This window comes from Heterocephalus glaber, unplaced genomic scaffold (assembly GCF_053883595.1).
Source record: "Heterocephalus glaber isolate CG9 unplaced genomic scaffold, H.glaber_assembly_v1.0 deba00001773, whole genome shotgun sequence".
Lineage (NCBI taxonomy): Eukaryota > Metazoa > Chordata > Mammalia > Rodentia > Bathyergidae > Heterocephalus > Heterocephalus glaber.
This window is the reverse complement of record NW_028258463.1, coordinates 3,114,917-3,121,808: the sequence shown is the minus strand read 5'-3', so window position 1 is coordinate 3,121,808 and position 6,892 is coordinate 3,114,917. Positions and strand designations below refer to the sequence as shown.

General features: G+C 39.3%; 1 pseudogene; it reads left to right on the top strand.

Moving 5' to 3' along the window:
- The first annotated feature begins 2,316 nt into the window (after window positions 1-2,316).
- Window positions 2,317-4,631, top strand: LOC101712440 (serine/threonine-protein kinase tousled-like 2; annotated as a pseudogene).
- Window positions 4,632-6,892: the final 2,261 nt, after the last annotated feature.

Genomic DNA, 6,892 nt, shown 5'->3' with positions numbered 1-6,892 from the left:
CCAGAGGACGGGCAGCTAAGGGAGAGGTATGTCTCAGCAGGACTCCTCATGTGTTAAATCTCCAAGAAACAGACAGTTAATTCCTTAGATATGTGCCTTGCCTTAAAGATTAGAAAAAGAAGTTTTAAAGGCCTACAGCATGTATGCTGAGTCACCCTAGACTCTATTATTGCAATAGCGAGGATGTGCCTCTTGACCTCCACCTCCACGGAGCATAATTTCCTGTGAACAGACTTTCACATGAGCCCTGAAAGAGCTACATTTTCTCTTTTTGGATTACTGTTACTGTTATGTTCATGACCCACTTGACACAAAAGGATGAATTGAAATAGCACATAGAACATTTTCACTTTTTGGATCTTAGAGGAGAATTTCAGATTCTTTCCTTTAAATGTCTCCTGTGTTGTTTGAAAAAAAACTAAACACAATATATATTATGTTAGAAAATAACCAAAAGAAGTGATTTTATTTCCTCACTGGATATTTGACTGTCTTCCTTTAAAAAGAGGCTTTAAACTACTATTTGTTGTTTAATTTTTGCCAAAGTTCAATAAGATGATTTTTTGTGTGTGTGGTACCGGGGATCAAACTCAGGACCTTGCACTTGCAAGGCGGGGTGGCTCCACTGAGCTAAATCCCCACTCCTTAAAAATATGATTTTTTTTAAAGACACTAAAAAGTAATATTTTTTCAGATTCTGAGGTGTGTAGGAAAGATGTTTTGCATACAGGAAAATAGATGTCATTCTAATCCTATCATCACATGAGCTTTGTCTTTAAGAAACAGAAAATCTATAACATCTTCTTCCTGACCTAACTCTAATTCTATAATATATAGAATGAATCAGAAAGTGATTTCAGAGTCAACTCTGCTTTTATCATTCTGTCTATCATCAAACCACCCTTTATTGAATGCCTATTCCATTAGAATTAGGGTTGAAACTGGAAATACATAAAGATGAAACAAACAAGCAAAAGCAAGACAGACAAAAAAAAAAAAAAAACACCTTTCCTAGTTACAAGGAGTTTCCACTAAAACAGGGAAAGAACACTAGGAACCAAAGCAAAACAAAGCAAAAATTTTATATTTTATATTTATATTGTAACATACATAAAATACCTGAGTAATACTGTGAAATAATCGTACCCTGAAGTAGAGGGGAGGATGCAACATTTATATAATTATATTTCACCTTATTCATCAGGATTTGGGTGCCTTTTTGGTCTGTGATGGACTAGAGAGACATGACATCATTTCACCCTAATGTATTCATTAGTGCCAGCAGTGTGATGGCAATTTGTGGAGGACCCGCTTATATGCAGCACGTTTGTCTGAGTGACCATATCTCCTAGTTAGGATTGGCCAGAAGATACATATCTGTCCACAGTAAGGAGTGAAGCCAGAATGTGTTTCAAAATTTAAGGGTCCTCAAATTCTCACCATTATGCTATATATTGCCTTTGGGATAGGAAACCTAGGTTCCCTTAAGTTCTTTGTAAGAGCATCTGTAAAGTCAAAACTGTTAATATGATTCTTGCCACTGGGGTTGTGTTGCTGTTTATTCTGATGGTGCAGAAGCAGAAGTGGGTGAGCTCCCGGCACTTCCCATGAACATAAGACTGTGCTTGTTACATTCTTCGCAGCCGCACATTCATGATGTGGGACTGGGGTTTCTGAAGAAGTTGTCCGGTAAAGCAGTATATGGTCTTCATTTCATTAAGTCCTGACCTTTAGGTCCAAGTACATTTAATATCCTGTGTGACAAATTTGGAAGTATACCTAAAGCACTCCTTTATTGTTGAAGTAAAAGGATGCTCTTGAGGAATAGGGCTTATGAAATTATTGAATTGTTAGCTGAACTTGCCCCCTCTTTTATTTGAATGTGCAACCAATAAACAATGATTCAGACCGGAGATATTTGGCAGATAGTTTCTCAAAAATAAATGAAGTAGACTTGTCACGTTACTGAAAACAATGTTACCAATGATATAATTTGAGCTTCCAAGTGAAAATTAAAACTTTGGAAAATGCATCTGCTAACATAAGCTTCCTGAGAGCTGAGACTTTTCTAATGACATTCTTGGTGATATTAACTGTGATGTTTTTTATATTTAGAAGATTTGCCTACCTTAGGGAATCAGCATTTTCCAAACGATCAATGCATAATGCTACGAAACGGTGATATGGTCCCTCTGTTTCCTCCTTGGCACAGTCCACTGCTCTCCTTCCCAGCCACCATGAACTGAGCAGCTTTGCTCCACCACATCTTGCCCCCATGATGTTTTTGCCCTGCAGCCACCTGAATATAGACTGAAAATGGGCCACTCAATAGTGAGTCTTTCAACCAGAGTTTGTGCAGCGTGGGATCCTTGAGTGATAAAAAAGTGGAGACTCCTGAGAAAAAGCAGAATGACCAGCGAAATCGGAAAAGAAAAGCTGAACCATATGAAACTAGCCAAGGGAAAGGCACTCCTAGGGGACATAAAATTAGTGATTACTTTGAGTTTGCTGGGGGAAGTGGGCCAGGAACCAGCCCTGGCAGAAGTGTTCCACCAGTTGCAAGATCCTCACCACAACATTCCTTATCCAATCCCTTACCGCGGCAAGTAGAGCAACTCCTCTATGGTTTAGAAGCCAGTGCTGTGAAGGAGGCGTCGGAGGAGCAATCTGCTCTACCAACTCTCATGTCAGTGATGCTAGCAAAACCTCAACTTGACACAGAGCAGTTAGCACAAAGGGGAGCTGGCCTCCGCTTCACTTCTGTATCAGTTCAACAAAACAGTCCCTCTTCTACAGGATCTGGCAACACAGAGCATTCCTGCAGCTCCCAAAAGCAGATCTCCACCCAGCACAGACAGACCCAGTCTGACCTCACAATAGAAAAAATATCTGCACTAGAAAATAGTAAGAATTCTGACTTAGAAAAGAAGGAAGGAAGAATAAATGATTTATTAAGAGCCAACTGTGATTTAAGACAGCAAGCTGAGGAACAGCAAAAAGTGCTAGAGAAATACAAAGAATGATTGGTGTGTCACAATGAGCAAGAAACTCCTTATAGAAAAGTCAAAACAAGAGAAGATGGCATGCAGAGATAAGAGCATGCAGGACCACTTCAGATTGGGCCACTTTACTACTGTCCGACTTGGCGCCTCCTTTACTGAACAATGGACAGATGGTTATGCTTTCCAGAATCTTAGCAAGCAACAAGAAAGGATAAATTCTCAGAGGGAAAAGATAGAAAGACAAGGGAAAATGTTAGCCAAGCAGAAACCTGCCATGGGTCAGGCCCCTCCAGCAACCAATGAGCAGAAACAGTGGAAAAAAGCAAGACCAATGGAGCTGAAAATGAAACGTTAACATTAGCAGAATACCATGAACAGGAAGAAATCTTCAAACTCAGATTAAGCCATCTGAAAAAGGAAGCAGAGTTCCAGGCAGAGCTGGAAAGGCTAGAAAGGCTTTACATATCAGGGAACTAAAAAGGATACATAATGAAGATAATTCACAATTTAAAGATCATCCAACCCTTAATGACAGATACTTGTTGTTATATCTTTTGGGTAGAGAAGGTTTCAATGAAGTTTACAAAGTGTTTGATCTAACAGGGCAAAGATATGTAGCTGTGAAAATTCACCAGTCAAATAAAAACTGGAGAGAAGAAAAGAAGGAGAATTACCACAAGCTTGTATGTAGGGAATACCGTATTCACAAAGAATTAGATCATCCCAGAATAGTTAAGCTGTATGATTACTTTTCACTGGACACTGACTCGTTTTGTGCAGAATTAAAGTACTGTGAGGGAAATGATCTGGACTTCTACTTGAAACAGCACAAATTAATGTTGGAGAAAGAAGCCCGATCCATTATTATGCAGATTGTGAATGCTTTAAAGTACTTAAGTGAAATAAAACCTCCCATCATACACTATGACCTCAAACCAGGTAATATCCTTTTAGTAAATGGTACAGCTTGTGGAGAAATAAAAATTACAGATTTTGGTCTTTCCGAGATCATGGATGATGACAGCTATAATTCAGTGGACGGCATGCAGCCAACATCACAAGGTGCTGGCACTTATTGGTACTTACCACCAGAGTGTTTTGTGGTTGGGAAAGAACCACCAAAGATCTCAAATAAAGTGGATGCCTGGTCAGTGGGTGTAATCTTCTACCAGTGTCTCTATGGAAGAAAGCCTTTTGGTGACAACCAGTCCCAACAGGACATTCTACAGAAGAATACTATTCTTTTTTTTTTTTTTTTTGCAGTACCAGGGATTGAACTCAGGACCTTGTACTTACAAGGCAGGTGCTGCACCACTGAGCTAAATCCCCATCCTGCAAGAATACTATTCTTAAAGCTACTGAAGTGCAGTTCCCGCCGAAGCCAGTTGTAACACCTGAAAGCAAAGGCATTTATCCGGCGATGCTTGGCCTACCGAAGGGAGGAGCACATTGATGTCCAGCAGTTGGCCTGTGACGTCTACTTCCTGCCTCACATTCGAAAGTCGGTCTCCACAAGTAGCCCTGCTGGAACTGCTACTGCATCAACCTCTGGGGCATCCAATAACAGTTCTTCAAATTGAGACCTATTCCAAGGCCACAGACATGAACATGAACAACACATGAAGTAGACAAGTGGCATTCAGCAGCGGGTTTGGAACATAGCAAATCCAAATGGATCTCATGAAACCTGTACCAGGTGCTTTTATTTTCTTGCTTTTCTTCCATCCATAGAGCATGACAGCATCGACTCTCACTGAGGAGAAACCTTGGGCAGCTCTGGCCAGGCCTCATAGGAAAGGCTCCTACCAAGGTTCCAGCGTCAACGGCCACTGCGTGTGGCTGCTCTGAGTGAGGAAAAAAATTAAAAAGAAAAACTGGTTCCATGTACTGTGAACTTGAAAACTTACAGACTCAGGGGGGTCCCTGATGCAATGCTTCAGATGAAGAATGTGGACTTGAAAATACAGACTGGGCTAGTCCAGTGTCTATATTTAAACTTGTTCTTTTCTTTTAATAAAGTTTAGGTAACATGTCCTGAAAAGCTTGTAGCACAAAGGCCCGGCTGGGGATGGTGTTTGACTTTGGAGGGAAAAAGTTGCTGTTGCCCATTAAAGGCACTAGAGTTAGTGTTTTATCCCTAAATAATTTTAATTTTTAAAGATATGCAGCTTCCTTCTCCCCTTTTTTATTTTTGAAGGAATACATTTGGCCATAAAGTGAAACCTGTATTAGCAAGTACGTGGCAATGTTCATTGTAATCAGATGCAGCTTTCTCCTCCGTCTGGTCTCCTGCTTGCAACTGCTTCCCTCATCTCGGTAGGGAAAAAAGGGAGTGGGAGTACTGAGATGTGTGGATTTTTGCCATTGGACAAACAATGAGGTTAGAAGACCGCAGCTTGGAATCTCTCTAGGTTTTCAACTGTTTCTTCACAATTTGAACACTTGACGGTTATCCCTTTTAATTTATTTGAAGTGCTATTTTTTTAAATAAAGGTTCATCTGTCCACGCAGTCCTCCTGGATTCTCTGAATGTAGGGACTATCGATACTGATCCAAAGGTAGGCAGAAAACAGGCTGGGAAGACAAATGCTCTGGGGATAGATAGTTCCAACCCACAGTCTTTGTGTGCTTGCTAAAAGGTGTACATTTCTTGATAACCATGTTATTAAAACTTGATTAGTACATAAAAAGAAAAAATGATCGTTTCCAAGATCTATTCTGAGGGATAGATAAAACAATGAATGCTTCCACCTTGCAATAATCTTTTGGAAGCCACTGAATATCAAAGTGGGGTATAGAATTAAATAATATCCATAATCATAAAAAAGGGTTAAAAATAGTTCCTCCTTTCCCAATTTCATATCTGTATGATGTGAAATTTTCATGGTTTAACTCAAGCAAAGCAACATATCCAGTGAATCAATGTAAATTCAGATGTGGTGATGTGCTAGCTAGCTATTTAAAAGATCTTAAAATTTTAAAACAATGAAATAATTATTAAGATTTTTGAAAATTATTAACTATCTTTTCATAAAATGCATTAAATATAATAAATTTAGTATTTCCACTATATGAATGCCAATTACTCCTACATTTCTCCAGTTTAATTCCATTACTAGAAATTCTTTTATGTGTGCATGTGTGTTGCTGGAGTCTGAACTCAGGGCCTTATTTGTGCCAGGAAATTGCTCTACCACTGAGCTATAACCTCAGCCTAATACCAGAAATTTTTGTACATTTGTGTCTCATAAACAAAAGCTCACTGGACTCAATGATTTTTAAGAGAGCAAAGGAGCCCTGAGGATAAAGAGTTTAAGAATTGCTACCATATTAGATATAAACTAGATCATGCTAGATTAGCTAAAACAATGTTATTGGCACAAGAACATCTAAGCATGTCAATGAAGATAATAGAGTCCAGAAATAGACTCATATATATGATAATTAAATGCTATGATAAAGTTTGCATTTTAAATTAGAAATTATATCAGACAAGGTCTTGACAAGAAACAGATGGCACTGCCAAATGAAGTAATTGAAGAAATTTTAATAAAAGGACTGTTTTCAAGGGCATGAGAAGGGTTATGAAGAATTAGTCGGGATAGGGAAGCATCATTTTGTTGGAAATGATGAGAACCTTCACCATCTTATTCTGAAAGGCCAAAAGGAAGGGAATATAGAAACAAGATTGAACCAGTCCTGTCAAGCTGAAGGAGAGCTTCTAGGTAGGAAGTATGGCTTCCAGAGAAAAAGGAGCCATTCCCAAGCAGCAGGCCATTGGGGAGGCAGCCAGTGGAACAAGGTTACCTTTCTTCCCATCCTTCTCTGATCTATTATGGGTGCTATGGCCAAACTAAACTGAAAGCCAGATAACTGCAGAGTAGGGAAGA